The sequence below is a fragment of the Rhinopithecus bieti genome, unplaced genomic scaffold, assembly GCF_001698545.2.
Source record: "Rhinopithecus bieti isolate Rb0 unplaced genomic scaffold, ASM169854v2 scaffold_6481, whole genome shotgun sequence".
In the NCBI taxonomy this organism is placed as follows: domain Eukaryota; kingdom Metazoa; phylum Chordata; class Mammalia; order Primates; family Cercopithecidae; genus Rhinopithecus; species Rhinopithecus bieti.
In genome coordinates, this window is record NW_016805314.1 from 1,168,853 (window position 1) to 1,188,020 (window position 19,168).

Genomic DNA, 19,168 nt, shown 5'->3' on the forward strand with positions numbered 1-19,168 from the left:
TTATTTCCAGCATCACATTCATCATCTATAGCTCCTGCTCTGCTTTCTTCTGAATTCTCTTTCTTGATTTGTAGCATCTCCATCTGCTCAGCTGCCTAGCCAGGAACCTGGACTTTTCAACATTCATCTCTTCCAGTGCTCCATTTATAACTAGTCACCAGTCCTGAAATTTTTATTTCAAATATAGGCCCGTCTTATTCCTGATACCACTCTCTTAGTTGTAGATTATCATTATATCCTTCTTGGACTATTACAATAGCCTCTATTCTCCTTACGGCACCCAAATCTGTCCTTCATACTGCTCCCAAAGCAATGTTTCCAAAATGTGGAGTAGGCCATATTAGTGCCCACATTTGACCAGACAAAGTCCAAGCTTCTTTATGTCACAAAGAAAGGCTTAATGTATGTGATGCCGGGCTTTCTAGCCTCATTGCCTGTCCTTGCTCTTTATGGAATAACAATGTCGTGCCACTTGTAATTACCCCAAACGATCAAGGCCAAATGTTTTCTAGCTGTCTGCTCAGACTGTTCTTCTGCCTCAAACATCTCTTTTCCTCTCTCCTCCACCATCTCATTGACTACATCATCTCTAGTCTGTTCTCCCAGTTGACTGGGCCCAGTTGGTTATAGATATAAGGAAGTAACTTTTGCAAACCAAGCCCAACCTTTTAAGCAGACACAGTAGGTGTCTGCCCACATGGTTTGAATGGTGGGACTTGAGGAAGCTGATAACAAATTATCTTTTATTATTTAAAATTATTTCATTATAGGGTTATTAATCTGATTTTCTTTGTATTTTGTTCTTGGAGAGGTCTCTCTATATTTTTCTGAGAGGAGTTTAATCCCCTAAACCTTTGTGAGCTGCCACACATGAGAAGGGGGCCATGACAGGTACAGAGGGTGAGGCTCTCAGCAAAATGGGACACAAAATAAAAAATTGCACTGAGGAGGAGGAAGAGGATTGAAATGCAGGGAGCTGATAAAGTGCTACATATCGCAGTCAACATCGCACATCTTGCTTGGGTAAATCATGTGATGATCTAGTAAGTTAGGATTCAAGTTAATACTTAGATCATTTAAAATGAGGAAATATAAATATTTTTCCTGAATAATACAGAATTATCACCCACGAAGCGCTACATTCATTTTCCTAAAGGAAAAAACTGCCAAAGGTAGATTAGTTGTTTAATGGGATTTCATGAGATGAGTCAAAGTATAACCGGGCTTTAGAAATGAAAGACAAAGATAACGAACTCAATACCTTACAGGTCATGGGAGACACAGTGAGGAAAAAATGATGTTATTACGAAAAGACTGGGAAGAGAAAAAAAGAGGCAGGAAGATAAAGACACATTCAAAAAATGTGTTGACCATCTATTATCCAGACACTGAGATATGGGCATAATCCCTGCCTTGAGTATTTACCTGGAACTTGGCAGGTACTCAGGATAAATATTTGTGGAAGGAAGGAAGGAGTGAAGGAAGGAAAAAAGGAAGAAAGGAGGGAGGGAAGAAGTGAGGAAAGGAGGGAGGAAAGCCTTTGTATTCTTCTTAGTCTGTCCAAGGTGGCTGAAGTTAACTAAATCTATACTTACTGTTTAGCTTTTCACCCATTTTATGTTCTTGTCTATGGTATGTTCTTCTAGAAAATTCATAATAAATCCATTCTCCACTAAGGTTAGGGAGCACTCTTCCCTGCTATCTATGGACTGCATATCAACTCACCAAGTTAAAGTGATGAGTTATTTAATAGACAAGTGAGTGGCAGGGTTGGGGTCTAAAACCAGGTACCAGTAGGACCCCAGCTAATCATGTACCTGGGCCCTGTGGCCATGCTTAGGATTGCAGGATGTCTCTCTGCTCATCTAGACCGCTAGCCGGGCCAGCCATCTGTTACTTGTCTGGAAGGGGGAAGAGAGGTGGCATGGTGCTCAGGGCTGTGGCAGGTCCAGTCTTGGTTTCCTAATCAGTCTATTATTTACAGGCTCCAAAGTAATGGGAGGAGGGGCAGGCTTATAACCTGTGATGAGAGGGGTTTATGTGTGTTCTGGGCCAGTTCTGTAAGACAGCTGCCCCTATAAAGGATTTATCAAGACAATAAAAGAAAAAGGAAAGAGCCTAAAGACCCTCGAGTGAAAACAGCTTTTTTATGGTATGAGAGTATAAGAGGGAACACTTTGAAAAGAAGCCACACTTCCCCTGCCCACCCCACCCACCCCTTCTCCTACCAGCCCACATAGGCGGAAAAGCTCTCTAATCTTGATCTCGGGCTAAATACTAGAAGCATTTAAAGTTTATTTTTGTCTTATGACATCCAGCCTTCGCCACCATACCCCTGATAGGTTTTCCTTTAATTAGGAATGTCTTTCCTCTTTGGGCTATTCTTGTGGATGAAAGTGAGGAACTTGGGGGGCACTTGCTATACATACCCCACACCCCCTGTTTTAACAGAGCGATAATAGGTTCAGCTCGATGGGCATATCTTAGGCCTCACTGAGGGTTTGACCCAGACTCTGGGAGGGTAGCGCAGCTTGGAGGAGAAAGGGTAATGCTTGGAGGAGAAAGGCGAATGCAGAACCCCACATGATCCATGTAAGAATCATATCTATTTGTACTGGTTCGATCACAAGCAAGCAGTTTCAAAGAATCCTAATCATAACAAATCTCCATCTCAGAGATGAAAAAAGCAGATTTATCAAGTCGGAATACAGTGGAAGCAGTGAAGAAACCCATCCAGATTCCACAGCTATCAAGGAACAGAGCAGGGACCCCAACTCAGGTCTCCCAACTCCAAGACTTGTTCATTCTCTTCTACCCCACTTCTGCCTTTGGGTTGGTGTTGCCATTCTCTGTGGTCAGAGCGTCTAATCTGAACCAGGTCCTCTTCTAGTGAATGTGGCTGACCACTAAGTGGGAAGGAGAGGAGGAGAGAGTACCGAGGAGAGGGTTCATTGTGATTCCAGGACACAAAGGATGCGCCCTCCGCTTCCTACATTAGCTTGAATGTTGGTGTCCAGTAAATCATATCCATCCTCTTCTTACTCTCTTCTACCTCCCTGAATAATCTCTTACAACCTCTTTGACTTCATAAAACCATTTACTGATGAGTCTCAAAATACTGCTTCCTGGATAGATATGTTTTCTAGATATCTCTTCCCAGATGTATCCAAAGTCCCTGAAATGCATGTGATAAAAGCTGCACGTATCAGTCTACTCCCTGTTCTCCATCCCGTTCCTCGTCCGTCAGAAGTCCAACTTTATATCCTGTGGGTCATACTAGATTTCTTTCCTATCCTTACCTAAACATTTAGCTGGCCACCAGGTTCTGACAATTGCAGTTCCTCAGGACCAGTGGAACCTGCTCTCTACTTTACTTGCAATCCCTTGATTTACACACAGCGACTTTCTGGCCCACACTGCACTAGAGACCCAAAGCTGACCTTTCTGCCTCCACTTATTTCTTTTCTCACTGCTTTTGTAATAATTCTTCCTAAAGAAACAAATTCAATCAGATCACTCCCCTTTGCAAAATAATCTTTCAGGGCAAGTATTTTGACTTTTCATGGCTCAGACAGTATCCACCATTCACATTTCATTTCTTGTTGCACCTAACTTTTCAGCCTTACAGTTTCCAGCATGGAAACTTCCTTTATCTTGTTTTTGCACTCAAAATTTTGCATATCATGCTTTCATTGCCTCGATTATTTTGCCTTTGTCTTTGTTACCTGGCTACTTCAAATGTGGGAATTACCCCTTACAGGGCACACGTCAGGAATTAACTCTTCTAGGGAGCATTTATGGACACTTTCCCTAAGAGGTAGGTAGCATACCAGGGTACAATGTGGGTATTTCTGTCATAGCAGTTATTACATTGTAGTGTAATTCTACATTCAGCCAGGTTTATCTGCCTCAGCCACACGACTAGGAGACTCTTGTTTTCTACATCTTGTATGGCTAGTATCTAGAGAAACGCCTGAGGGTAGGAGTGTTTAGCAACACAGTTGCTAAATGAATGAAGGCAAACTTCAGATGGACTAGTAGCCTCTGTGGTTATCCAAGCACATTCATAATCAGAGACTCTGACCATGGTGGTTATAATTGTTAAAAGTGGTGCTCCCATTGAATTTCTTCACCACACAGCTCTACAGAAAGAGACTCACAACTCTGAGGCTCTTACCCAGAAATGGTTACATTTCGAAGGTGTCTAGTTTTATCCGATGAAGTTGTTTTAAAATTGATATTAGGCATCTCAGCTCTGGGAAAGCCACAAAGCCCTTCTTCACATAGCCCAGCACCCACATTTCAATCCAGTCGGGCTCTTTACTTGGTCCTGCCCTATGCCTGTGTTGGGTGTTGGGAATAAAATGTGGGTTTCATGCAGCTCCAGGATTTGAGGAGCTTGGTGAACACTCACTCGCCCAGGGCAGCACTGATTCTTAGTGCCCTGCACACCACCTTGCAAAGCCAGGGGCTTACTAAAGCCTTGTTTATGAGTATTCTGGCAGTGATGACTCAATTATCCAATTATTCATTATTCATTTAAATAACCCCCAAACTTGCTTTGAGCACCTGCTGTATGCCTTTTATATAGAGATGAATTAGAGACGTCCTCTCTGCCCTTGTGAAGCATTTTAGGGCTTGGTGAGAGAGAAAAATGTACCAACAGGCAATTATAATACAATGGAAAACGAGCAAATAGAAGTCTCCACAAAAAGCAGGTTTTCCGGACTGAAGGAAGATAGGAGAATATTCCAGACAGACAGAACCACATGTATAAAATGTGAGAAGGGTGGGAGAGAGCATGAGAGGTTCGAAGAACCATTGGAGAGCAGCCGGGATACATCACAACATGAGAGCAGATGGGTTATTTGGGGAGCCTGGAAGAAGGAATGGTGAGAAAGGAGATTGCAGAGGCAAACGAAGGGTTGCCTAAGGTGGGAACAAAGAGAAAAAGGAGGCTGCAGCCAGACTAAAGTTTGGAACTCCTCACCTTAGACCCTAGGGAGTACCATATGACTCTGGAACAGCCAGAAAAGTGGGATCTGCAATTTTCCAGGAAAAGGATGGTTCTGGAAATCTGCAGACCAAATAGATAACTGTTGAATTAATGTAAGAAAGGGAGGATGAGGAAATGATCTGGGGCTGTGGCAGCAAGGATGGAGGAAAGTGAGTGATTCCAAGGTTATTGGTGATATGCGATTGTGTGTGAGAACATCCATTAGCACAGAAAGCAAGTCAGGCACTCAGCTGCATGCTGAATTGAAGCAGATAATGTGAAAACTCAGGAGGAAATATTAACAACATTTTCATAAATTTTTTTTTTAAAATCAAAATCAATGTTAAAATGTATTAACAAAATATCAAAATTCAAATAGAGGTAGGATCAGTATTACTGATTTTTCCTTTGGCCTGTGGCTCTGCTATGGCTTGACTTGGTACTCTACTGATCCTAACTTTATTTAAACTTTTGATCTGTCATTCATCATGTGGTTTTTGCATTGATTTCATTTTGGAAAAAAAAAAATACTGCATTAAATTTTTGTTTATCTTGATTATGTTTTCTTGTTTGTTTTTGCACTCTCCTAAATTTTGCAAGTGCTTCAACCTACTCCTGGCCTTGGAACAGAGTAGAGCAAGAGAGAGGGGGATTTATCAGGAATGATTGCAAGGGTGACATCAAGCAGGATGCATTGATGTACCAGCACGATGCCTTATGCCACTGAAGGACAACTCTGTCTGTTCCTAAAAGTGACTTTGCTTGGATAGCGGGATACTACCTTTCCTCCACCCACTAAAAGTTGTCACTTGATACTAGGCATTTATACCAAATGAAGACATCATACAGACCCCCCACCTCCACCCCGACTTCCTTCCTCTGAGCCAACTGAGTTTGGGTCTCCCATGATGAAACTCACATGCAGCTTGTGTACAACTTCCCTAAATGCCACAAATGCTTCGGAATAAGCATGGAAATTGGTTTCTAAGCTCCAGCGGTTTCTAAAATAGGAGTGGTTTAAAATAAAGCAGTATAATAAAAGGGATTCCTATAGAGCACATTGTGGGAAATAGCAGTGAGCCTCTGAAACAGAAAACTTGGGGAAAGAGTCAGGGCATCTAGCCATTCCTGAGTAAGGGTGGTATGGGAGGTAACCATGGTCTTCCAGGAAGAGTGGCCAGCTCTGTCTCCATTTTCTTCAGTCTGGGTGGTGGTGGGGGGAAACTCATTTCTTTCCATCCCCTGAAGCTTCTTTTCACTTTATATCCTGACTTGATACAGATGTAATATATTCTGTAAGTGCAAAATTTGGGCTGAAAAATACTATGGCCTTTGAAAATTGAGGAGAGAATTGAGTGGGGGTTTTCCAAATTAATGGCAATGTGCAGATGAATACACTGGGCACAGTGGGGTAGAAGTAGGGAGGGTGCTAGGAAATGTATTTCTAGATCGATGACTGCATATAAAGCAATGCTTGTGTGGAGGAAACAACAGAGTAGGTAGAAATGGACATCGATGTAGAGAATTTGATACTGATGGATTATGGATGGAAATTTAAGTAGAGCACACCTGATAACTTCAGTTTCCTTACAGGAGTGGGAGAGAAGATTGTCTTGTAAGAACATGGGCTTGAGGTAAATATTTAGCAGAACACTGACGGTTAAGAGAAGTAGAGATTGAATTAGCCAAAGATACCGAATGCACTTGGAAAAGTCCTAGAAGATCCCCTGAATGTGGAGACAATGAATGTGTGTGGCTTCCATCTCACATGATTTGTGTCTCTGGCTGTGCTCAGCTTTCTGGGCAAAGGCTTGGAGAAGGTGAGTCCTAGGACTGACCCCAGTTTGGGAAGATGCAAAGCCTGCGAAGGTTGGGGGGTAGTGGATGGTGGAGAAGAAGGGGGAGAACTTCAGATGTGGTTAATATCAGGGGCAGTGTCTGATGTGGCCAGCAATCAGTGGGACGTGAGCCATGCTGCTAAGCCTCAAGCTTCCAAGTATTATGTAACTTTTTCATAACACTAGAAAGAGCTGAGGGAGCTGTGTGGTTGCAGGGCCCTGTTGCAGGGAAGCACCCTAGGTCAGCATAGGCAACCACACAGCCAGTGCTTTCTAGCAACTAGGGCCCCTTTGGTCCTCTTGGCATACCTCTTGGCCATCACTATGAGCTCTGCATTGTTAGCAGTACAATCTCTGCTTTTGAAATGTAGCCACACAGCCCCATATTAAGTTAAAAAGAAAAGAAAAGAAGAAAAGAAAAGAGCCTATTTGCTTCTCTGGGACACATTTAGGAACAGGCCTGGTAAAGAAGACATAGCCTTTGTAGTACCGTGAGTTCCCACTAGTCCTCCTACTCATAATGACAATGCTCATATATGGGGAACAATGATGAGGGCATCATCCTCAGGTTGATAATTAAGATAGATGCCACTAACATTTCTTAAACCATGCTGCATACAGCTGTCAGGGCAGGAGGGAATTTGAGAAGGCGGTATATAATTAACCTAGTTGGAATTGGGCCAAGGGACCCAAGGTTAATGGCCCCGGGAATGGGAGCATTAATGACCACTAATGGTCAAGCCCCTTTTCATGTCTTACTCATTAGAGCTACCTTTTATATTCTGTAAGATCATGGCCTGTGGCCTCAGGACCAAGGGTAATGGAGAGTTGCCACTCCCCCAGACGATGCATTCTGCATTCTGACAGCTTCTGTCCAGCTCTTGATTCCCCCGCCCATCACAATCTTCAGGTATAGTGTATAGCAGATCTCCACACATACCAGCCATCTGCTGAGCACTGCTGATGAGAGCTGAGACATATACATCATGCATATTCATGGGCAAAAATTGTTTCAGGTTTTTATTCGACAGATTGACAAAAGCTTGACATCCTTTTGCTTTTACCTGTTTGGCCCTGGTGTTCCTTTCTCTATACACTCCCTGGGTGAGCTGGAATAGAATCTTTAACCACTCTGGGATGTGTCCTTCCTCCATCATATTTGATGGCCACAAGAATCATTAACGTGAATCTTCACAGGCTTGCACGCTGCCTTGATTGACAAAGAAACTGCTATTTTTGTCCACTCTGTTTCTCCTTTCCCTGTACCTCCAAAAGAGATTTAACCTCCAAAGAGATTTCTACCTCGTAAGCTAATCTCCTGTGATAAGCTTTTATGATGCAAATTTGGGACAGTGGATAGACAGAGACAGAACTAGAGTAAAGGAGATGAGGGTACAGACTCATGGGAGAGGAGAAAAGGCAGAAACAGAGCAAAGGAGATGAGAAAGTAAAATTTACTATGGGTGTGATTTGTGTGGGGGAGTTGAGCATGGGTCCTGGGAAAAAGGCTTCAGGCAGCTATGTTATATGTGAGAGAAAAAGCACAAGCAGAAGGAAGTTAATTTTAAGAAGTCTAGCTGATGGTTATCAAGCAGATCTCTTTTAATCTTCTTAGAGGGCTATAAGTAAACACTGGTATTAGTTTTAATTGCATCAGGTTGTTGAAGCATTTTCCTTTGCACGGGAAACCCCAGCACTGGGTCCTGTGGGGTTCTGGGATGACCTGAGTTTCCACATTTAACTGGAAGACTGAAGTCAAAGCTTCGAAAGAAGCTCAAACAGGGATGGTGGCTTTGCCTCCTCCTTGACCTTAGTATTGGAAATACATTCTGTGGTTCCAACTTTCCTAATGAATTTTAAAAACCGGAGTGTGTTGAATATTGCTGGAAACCAAGAAGTCCCCCTGCTCTCTGTGGTGAGAGGGCTGTCTGGGTTACACATTCTTTTCAAACCTCACATCAAGTCCCAAGAATGGGCATTACAAACTCATTTGTAAACATGTAAACGGAGGCCTACTGCCATAGAGTGACTTACTCACTTGTGATCATGAAGTTAATAAGAAGCAGCTCCACTCAGAATATTTTTATAATAAAAGGGAAGGTGAAGAAAGAACAAGAGATACTGAAAGTGGAAATTAAGTTCTTTAGGGGAGGCGGGAATTCAGTGAAAGCCACAGAGCTCTTCTCCAGCTTCCCTTGCCAGGCTCATCTGGAGGTTTCTCGAACACTCAGTGACTTTGAGTTCTTTGTTGGGAGAGCGAGAAAACCGGCAGCGAAGCAGAGCCGCTGCCCCTCCGCTGCATTTCACCCTGCATGAAAGCCTCAGCTGGCTGCTGGCCTCTGCCCCTGCCTAGGCTCTTTCTTCGCACCCAACAAAAGGGCAGTGTGGGAAGCGGAGCCTGTCTTCTGCCCTTGGCAATTAAGGTCCAAGTAGAGGCAGGACAAGGAAGACCTGCCTGGTGCTGCCGGCGTTGGCATTTCCTCCATGAACCTGCAAGACAATTCATTCCATTAAATCATCCATAATCAGATGCAGTGGCTATCACTTTTTTGTGTGTGAGCGTCTCACTGGCTGAACACAAACATCTCAATAGCCACGGCGCCCTAATTTTCTTTGTCGGAAACAACAAAACCAAAGGTAATGAGCAGGTGGAGGGACTGAGTCCCAGGGGGCACACTCTCGGGAGGGGTCTCCTAGGCTTCAATACATCTAAAGTAGATCCAAAAGAAAGCAGTGATTACAGGCTAATTTTCTGCCTGTATTATGTTAAGTGTCCTGTCTCTACACAAATGGCAATTGCTTTATGCCAGAAATCTTTTACTGAATTCCTCTTATTGGTAAATTTTGTATTAAAAAAAGAGAGAGAAACAGACTAAAGAAAGGTTTTTCAATTTAAAGGTGAGACTATGAGGATGCCAATAAAAGATACAAGATTGGCACATCCCCAAGAGTTGATTTTCCTTTTCAAATGCAAGTATCGGAGAAGGCAAAATGGTCCTGTCCTTTGAATTTGCCAGTTAAGGGGCAGAGGCTCCCAGTTTTAGCTGGAGGAGGACACAGTTCTGCCTCGGGCAGCCCACTGGGTTCTTTGCTAAGACTACTGAGGGGGCTGAGACAGGAGGCAGAGGTGAAGAGAGGCTGATGCATTTGGCCCTTCCTGAGTCATCAGATGGCCATCCACAGGAGAGTAGACGGACACCTGAGACCCTCTTCCTTCTGTGTGGACACTGCCCCTTTCCCAGGAGCAATGAGAGTCAGCCCAGTCATGTCATTGACTCCCTCTTCCTCTTCCACTCTGGGTCTGAAGTCCTAAAGACATTTTTTTGCATGCTCTTCCTTCATTCACTCCTCATTTGTGCTATGAATACCTCCTAAGCATCTTCCATGTCGCAGACAGTGGGCCACACCCTGAGAATTCAAAATATAATTGTAAAAAGGAAGTGGGAATTATGATAGTCAAACAGAAATGGAACATGAGCATTGAAATCAGATCTGAATGGAAAATTCCACCAAAGCCCTCCTTGCCTTGAATAAATATCTGAAGATCTTATTCTTGAAAAATGGAGTAGGAGGAGGGGACTGCTGATTCCCGCCTCAGAGAGTTGTAGAAAGGATTAAATGATATATTTAAAGCAATTAGCATAGAGCCGGTAGTATTCAATGCCCAATAACCATGTGTTGATTCCACCCCTATTTGAAATTCTCAGTTGGTACCAGAGCCTTCCCCCATCCCAGAGATGCCTCTGATCCACAACCACCAGGGCATCATGCCCTCCAGGCCAAGAAGCACGCACCTTCCCCAAGTAAAATGCAAATCTGTGGTCCTCTTGACAGAAGGCTGGGAGGAAGGAGGAAGGAGGAATGCTGTGACGTGACCACCTGGTGGGGCAGGAGGGATCTGGGATCAGTTCCAAGCAAAGGCAACGGGGATACGAGAGAGGCCCTTCTGTGCCAGCTACCACATCAGGCATTTTGTATAGGTTATTTTTCAAGTGTGTGTAGGGGGGTGGGGTTCCCCATCCAATCTAATCTCAACAACTCTGGGTGAATGTTCGTGGTGATGTCAAAAGACAAATACAAAAGTGAAATGTCCCAGAGCCCCTGAAGAGAGCCAAGCCTTGGTCTTTGGCCACCAAGGCAGGTCTATTTCTGAGGATGTGTGGCAGGACCAGTCATTCCAAAAAGAAATGAAGATTCATGTTGCAGCTGAGAATAAGTGGTAAATTAGCAATAAGCCAACTTTTCATCCAATATCCCCTGCAGACAGGGTATTGATACCAGGAAAGATCAGATTATTCTCCAACCATCCTGAATGGGAAACTGGGGCTTAATTTAAATTTGTCTGTATGTGTCACATGCCAGTGCTGAAATGGGTATTGTAATTTTCTTGACTGGTTACCTGCAGTGTTGAGTGCAGCCTCAAGGGCATGACTGAGGAAGAGAAAGAGGATATTGGTCTTCATTTCTCAGAGATCCTAGGCAGGGATTGCAGTCCACACTTCACCATGATGAACTGTGTGACCTTGGGCAAATTATTTCTTTGAGCATGCTATAGCCTCTATAAAATGGGGATTGTGACATCTGACAGTTGTCGTGAGGTTCAATTTAGATAACACAATTTAAATACCATCAAAGGAACCGCCATTTACTGGACACTCAGTTGATATTAGTTCTCTGACACAGAATACAGAATGAAGGACACTTGGCAAGGGTTTAGTGTTTGATGATGATGATAATGATAATAACAGCATTACTGTGGGTGTTCAGAAAAGAAGACAAACATGGGACTCTGTTGCCTCCAGAATTTGGCAGGGAGTTGAATGCTAGAAGTGGAAATGGGGGTGGTTGTAGCTTTGCTGATTCATGCTACCAGAAAGGCACGGAAGTCCCAGTTCCAGGCCGCAGAGTCGTCTATGGCGTGCAAGACACCACGCTGTACGAGGATATAGATTCATTGTGCTGCTTGGTCGCTCAGCTCAGTCTTCTCCATCTCAGGTTCCCAGGGCCAGCTGCTAAATTCATTTCCTTTCCCCGCAGCGAGCATGCTCTCTGAAGGGAGTGTCTCTCAGCTCCCTGACCTGCAGCCACCCAGCATCACCTCTTACAAACCCTTTGGAGCCTGGCAGAAATTGATTCCCAGAGTGAGTTTTTCTGATCAGGAATAAGCAGGGATGTGAAATAACTGAACTCCATACAATTCCACCTTTAGGATCCGCTGGAATTTGGAGCAAGTTTCCTAAAACACTGGGTTCTGTCATGGTCAAGTTGAACAACTCCCATCACCCCAGCAGCCTGTTGCTTTCTTCCTTTCCTTCTTTCCCTTTCCAACCACATTCTTCTCCAGCTTCTCTTTCTCCTTTATCTGCTCATTTCTCTCTCATTTAGTCTTGCTCAACATTGCTCTCCAAGATTCTTTTTCCTGCCGTCCCTCTGAGGAAGCAGATGAATAGCGGGATGCCAGCCCTGGACGGGCCATAAATAATGCATAATGTCCAGAAACAGCCGGAGCGGCCCTCTGATTACAAAGAGAAGATCCTTTGATAACATATTATCCTATTTACTCTTTGTAATGCCACCAGTTCTTCATTCAGCAGTGATGCGCACCTACTTGCTCACCCATTTGAAACCCCAGCAAAAAAAGTGTTCCTGCTGCTGCCTGATCCTGGCTCCACCACCAGGAGGGCCTGTCAGACATCCTCTTCTGATGCCTATGCTGCCATCCCTGGGCCCCTGGAAGCCTGTCAGAAAGGTGGTCAGTCTTTTCTCAGTTCAAAGCATATGTTTCTTTATTTTAAACTCTCGTATAGCCTTCATGTTTTGATTCTTGCTGAACTCTGGAGAAGATAAAGGCCTCTAACTCAGCCCCCTGATGTATATAAATATAGCACCTAAGAAGTTCCATATTCGGGACCCAGGGCTTAGTGAATACTAGGTGCCCAAACATAACCTGTAAAGTAGGCTATTATTATTTCCAGTTTCAATGAAGGAAATTATGACTCAGATAAGCTAATTGATTGGTTCAAAGTTACCAAGCTAGTAAATTATAAACCCCAAATTGAAATCCAGTAGCCATGACTTCCTGTTCCATTATCATTCTTTCTACGTGTTAAGATTCAGAATTTGGAGACGAGAATAGGTGAGTATATGAGCCAGGGTAACAATAGAAAACAGAATTTTATTTTATTCAAGTGAAGATATGGTATTGAGGAGACAATTTACAGAGGTTACAGGTAGGACAAAGAACACCTAAAAGGAATGTGGAGACACTCAGTGGTTTGTAAACAAGAAAGCTCTTGCCACCTCTAGGCTTAAAGAAGAAGGGGGAAGGGATAATGTTTTGGAACTGAGGGGAAGGCTGGAGCCATGGAGGAAGGTCTGCCTGCCAGATCTCTGGCCTGGAAGGCTCAAACACTGACAGGTGCAGCTCTGGAGAAGGGACGGAATGGGGAAGAGGATCATTTTCTTTGTTCAGGCATTTGCCAGGTTCAACTAGAACCAGCCAGCAAGGGAGAAGGTGATAGAGTTGGTGGGGTCTACATTCCCTGGCACGGAGCAGAGCAGGAAGTGGGGAAGAGTCTGGAGAGCAGTCAGCACATAGCACCAGTGCCTGGTCCTTCTTCACAGGGCTGCAGGCAAAAGAGCCACTGCCTTCCTACCCAGACTCTATGCCTACAGGGGGAATCACTGTGAAGCCAAGAAAGCCCAAGCTTCAGGGGCTTTTCCCATTATGTATTGCTTTGTAACACTCCACCCCAAAACTTGGGGGGATTCAAACAAGAATGACTTACGATTTCTTATATTCCTGTAGGTTGGTCGGGTGGTCCTTCTGCTTTTTCGTGGTGTCAGCTGGAGTCACTCACACAGCTGCATTCAGCTTGGAGCTCAGCTGGGTCTGAAACATACAAGCCAGCCCCACTCACATGTCTAGGCTTTTCAGTTCTCTGGCACAGAATCCTGATCTCTGCACATGATCTTGTGTCATTTTATTTCCTAGCCTGAACTCTTTTTTTATGGTGGCTGGCTTCCAGAAGGCAAAAGCTGTCAGGCTTCAAAAGATCTACATCACGACCTGACACAGCATTGCCTCTGCCTCATCCTATTGGCCAGAGAAACTTGCAGGCCAGCCCAGATTCAAGAAAAAGGGATATAGATTCCACTTCATGATGGCAAGTACAGCATGTGCAGACAGGGTGGGAGGAATTCTTGGAGGCCTCTTTTCAGCCAGTCCACCACAGTCTGCCTTCTCACTATAGCAGTTCATGCCCTTCTTATATAGAAAATATATTCCCCCTCTTTTCAAGGGATCTAGAATTTTCATCCCATTATGACATCAAAACAAAGTCCAGTAATCTGTATTGGGCTGAGATGTGACTGTGGCACTTCTTGGGCTAAAGAATTGTGAGCTGAAAATACAAGGTAAATCCCACTATATCCCGCATATAATGGTGACATAATGCCAATACGAGCACAGGATACTTGCAATAAACACTGGCATTTAAAAAGGCAAAGAACAGGAAACACATCACAGTTACTGGCCCATAACAATTCCAAAATCCAGGAAGGCATTCATTCACTGTGCATTAAGCTTTCCTGGGAGCAAAGAATTTTCTGTGATTAGCATCAAGCTCTCCTCTGTGAGGGTTCTTGATTCAAGCCAGAGATCCAGCAGGTGAACCTTCCTCCGTGGCTCCAGCTCTCCCCTTGGTTCCAAACATTATCTCTTCCCCCTTTTTCTTTAACTGTTATTTTCAACTTTTGGTTGATTCCACCTTCTGGCCTCTTTGCTATGCCCTCAGATTCATTCTTCCTTTTCATAAGAAATGGCCCATGTTTGCAGCTGAATAACTTTCTCAGCTTGCTTTTTTCCCTGCAGAAAGCTTGGGACTCAAATGCCTCTTTTCACTTTGAACTTCCTTATCCCTTTATTCAACCTGGCAGTTCTCGCATCAGGACAATTCTCTTTAAAATATTGTGTGTCGTTCATTGACCTCACTGAGGCGCACTCTGTGCTCCATGCCCTAGCATAATTCTTTCAGCAACTAACCTCGCTACTTTGCATGTGTAAAGCAACATCGTTATGATTTCCAGGAGTTCTTTTGTCTGACTTGCAAGGTCTAGGAAACATGGCCTTGAATCTTCTAGAATCCTGAAGAAGGTGTCCTTCAGCCATAGCCTTGATCTGATCTTTACCCAAAGGCCCATATTTTGTGAATCCTTGCCACCTGGAAAACTATGCTGGAGGCCCTTATATTTTCTGTAATTTTTCTTGAAAACTGGTCCGTTCTTTGGCTCCTCTGTCCTTTGCAATGCCTCAACATACACTACTAAAAGAAGCCACCTGGCCTTAGCCAAGTTCACAATGTATTCACTTACCTCTCCATTGTCCAAGCCTCTCCTCTTTACTCTCTGTCTTAGTCTTTTTCTGTTGCTATAAAGGAATATCTGAGCCTGGGTAATTTACAAAGAAAAAAGGCTTGTTTGGCTCATGGTTCTGCAGGATATTCAAGAAGCATGGCCCCAACGTCTGCTTCTGCTGAGAGCATCAGACTGCTTCCACTCATGGTAGAAGATGAAAGGGAGCTGGCGTATGCAGAGGTTGCATGGCGAGAGAGGAAGCAAGGGTAGGGGGAGGTGCCAGTCTCTTTCTAACAACAAGTTCTCACAGAAACTAATAGTGAGGATTCACTCACTACTAGGAGAATGACACCAAGTCATTCATGAGGGATCCAGCCCTATGAACCAAACACCTACCAGGCCCCACCTCTAACCCTGGAAATCAAATGTCAACATGAGGCGTGGTGGGGCCAAACAAACCATGTCCAGACCATAGCTCCCCCTAACCTGCTACGTGATCTGAAAGCCAATACCACAAGTCTTAGACTTTTGTCATGACAGCATCACATATCTAATACGATGTCATTGTCTGTTGTTTTCATTATCTGTGGCTGTGCAGAAAGTCTTCCAAAAACGTAGTGGCTTAAAACAACAAGTATTTTCTTGCTCATGATTTTGCAATTCGTGCAAGGCTTAGCAGGGTTGACCCAATGCCGCTCCACGTGGTAACCACAGGAGTCATTTCCATGACTGAGTTCAGCTGGGTGCTCCTCTGAAGTTGAAACATCTAGGAAGGCCTTATCTGCTTATGTTTTGGGATGGTGTAGTGTGAAAAGAGCAACAGGGCCTGTCCCTTGTACTGTCTGCTTACAAGATTGTGGAGGAGGCACCAAGAAGATCGTCACCTGGTCATGTTTTGTAAACTGTACTAAAGTGGGACATTTTAACTGCAATCAATCAGGACTTCCATTGCTTTTAACCTGATGTAACATTCGTCATATTGCAGGTAGCATTGCAATGGCAAAGAGCATTTTTGGTATTCACCTAAGAGAAATTTGAGTTGGGATGCCCTGAGTTTGCGTTTCATCAAGTGTACTTTATGTACCACACATCATGTCTATGCCTATTACATTCTTGCTAGCTGTTCTGATGTAGGGATGGCTTTCAGAAATGTATCTACTGCCTGCCGTGCAGACACAAGTGTCCCCCAGAAGTCACATGGTGCAATATGAACATGTCTCATGTGGCCCAGTATTGGGGATATGTGAAGAGTGGAGGAAATTTGAAACTACTCTGTGGAAAATTCTACCAAGTATCATAGACTTTGAAAGAAACTCAATGTTTTTCCAGACCAAAATCCTAAGGATTTCTAGAACATTACCAATCATGATTTGGGAAGCTTGAAAGAAACTATCTTGAGTTATCAATTTTAAAAAATTAGTCAACTATGCGAGAGTATATACTGAATTATCTTTCTGTTCTTTCTATAGGAAATGGTAACATAAAATGCTTTGCATTTGAAGATGTAATAAAAAGTATATAGCTGAGAATATAGGAAAATATTACAAAAGTGCATTGGGGAGATATTTAATAACAGTATTATTTTCTTGGAGTTTCTGATGTTTGTGGGTATATTTTAGCTTTTAAAAAATTTATTACTTGTGATTTCTCGTTCTAATTAAATACTCACATCCATACCTAATTTTATATTTGTAATTGCATATTCTTTTCTTAAAGAGCACCTCAAAATGGTGTAATATTCAAACCCCACTGAATCTGGGCCATGGTCATACCTAGACCAGAGGCCTCACTCTCAAAGGCAATGTGAAGATAGGAACTAATAAAGTACTGGAGTTGGTACTATCTCCCAGCATGAAGAAGTCATGTTCCGTGTAAAATGACTTATCTGTGTTGCATTTCTGGGGACAATAGGGAATCAGAGGACACCAGAGAGAGATAAGACAAGATGAGGAATGAGAACAGCTAAGACAAATGTCACCTTATTCAGTGGCTTCAGAGACAGACATGGGAATGGTAACTTTAGGCCACAGGACACCCTCAGATCTGGTGAAGATCTGGGGACACAGGAAGAGCAATGCTGCTTATAATAATGCTGACAATAATAACATAACTCATTTACCTAATTATTTTGTGTTCGGTGCTAGCTTGAGCACTTTGTATGTGTTAATATATATGATCTGCCTAAGAACTCTACAAGACGGTTTTGATTGCCATATCCATTTTGGAAATGGAGAGAAGGCACGGAGACATACAAGAATTTGCCCTAGGTCACTCTGCCTGCACCTGCTGGAACTGGGGTTCCATGAGTCCATCTGCTCCAGAGGCTGCTGGCTTAACAACTCACACCTTTGCATTTGTATAGCATGTGCAGTTTATCAAGCAATTTTACATACAGCATCTCACTTACAATCCTAATAGCCCTGAAAAGTTGGCAGAGCAGTTGCTGTTGCTCTCATTTTATGGGTGATTAATTGAAATCTAAAATTGCAAAGTGACTTATTCATGATCACCCAGCTATCGGTGGTGGTATTGGAGCTGAAAGTCAATCTTGGGTGCATTTCATTTTCTCACATTGTGTATTAATAAATTTCAGCTATAGTTATCTTCAGTTTCTAAGACATCTTTATGTAAAATGCTAGCACGGTACCTTCCACAACTTTATAAAAAGGCATTGTTATTATCCCAGTGTTACCGAGGAAAAATATGTAGCTTAGAGAAACAATCCTTAGCGGTACGACTTCAAATTCACAAGCCACACTCTCTCCTGCACCAGCAGCCACAGCCCTGGTCTACCCACTAAATCCCAAACACAGCTTGGCCCTTCCAATGCTAGGGGAACAGAATATGGATTCAACACCTCAGGACTTCAAAGTGCATGGTGGGTTCAGGGGACATTAAATAGATCCCTGTGTCTGGAGCATGAATACCAAGTTGAAAAAAATGGGACCAGATGGTGGAGGCTTTGAGTATCATGATGAGAACGTTAATCTGCAGGGAGCGAGCACTGAGTATGCACAGATCTGTACTAGATTCTGTGAACAAACTGAAGAAATAAAAGTGTGGTCTTAAGCTGCAAACTGGCCTCTTGTCTAGGAGTAACAAACCCACATGAGAGAAGCAGCAAAAAAGGCAACTTAGGGCCAGGTGTGGTGGCTCATGCCTGTAGTCCCAGCACTTTGAGAAACTGAGGCGGGCAGATCGCTTGAGCCCAGAGGCTCAAGACCAGCCTGGGCAACATGATGAAACCTCGTCACTACCAAAAAAAGAAAAAAAAATACAAAAATTAGCTGGGCTTGGTGGCACGTGTCTGTAGTCCCTAGATTAGGGCTGGGGTGGGGGTGCCCAAGCGGGAGAATCACCTGAGTCCAGGGAGGCTGACGCAGCCGTGAGCCGTGATTACGCCACTGCACTCCAGCCTGGGCGGCAGAGTGAGACATTGTCTCAAATAAATAAAGCAACTTAGAAGTATTTATGAAAGAACAGATAAATGACTTAAAAGACAATTATTATAATGTCCGCTGTGTTTTAAGATCATAGAACCATACATTAAAAGGAATAATTATAACCATAATACTTAAAATGGCCCCGAGACCCATGGAAAAAAGAGCCCTGCTTTCTCCGTGTGTTCTGTTTTAAGGTGACAGAGTAGGTGATCCAGGTTGTAGCTTCTCTGGTGGCCGTTCATAAAGGGGAAAATTCTCTTTTAACCCACAGCTCTTTGGATTAATTTTTCTTCAGCTCCTGAATGTACAACCACCACAACACCAGCGCTGATAGTTGCCATTGGTTCATGGCTTACTGTGTTGGGTGACTCACATGGATTATATCTGATCTGAAGCTACTCTGCAAGTTAGATATCAGCACCCCATTTCACAGATGGGGCAGTGAAGCCCAGAGGTATTAAGTGGCTTTTCCAAGTGATAAATCACAGTTAAGCACAGGTATAGAAGAACGTAAGCCCCTGAAACTTTTTGCTACA

At 43.5% G+C, this 19,168-nt stretch overlaps 1 protein-coding gene and 1 long non-coding RNA gene across 4 annotated transcripts in view; one reads left to right on the forward strand and one right to left on the reverse strand.

The window, feature by feature from the left end:
- Nucleotides 1–19,168, forward strand: part of NTM (neurotrimin) — a 984,038-nt gene that overhangs the window by 102,729 nt on the left and 862,141 nt on the right. The gene's annotated exons all lie outside the window — the stretch shown is intronic.
- LOC108529684 (uncharacterized) lies at nucleotides 8,902–14,088 on the reverse strand. The gene is made up of 2 exons (XR_001885618.1): nucleotides 13,623–14,088; nucleotides 8,902–9,324 (listed from the first exon to the last, which is right to left on the reverse strand). It is a non-coding gene; the product is annotated as an uncharacterized LOC108529684 (long non-coding RNA).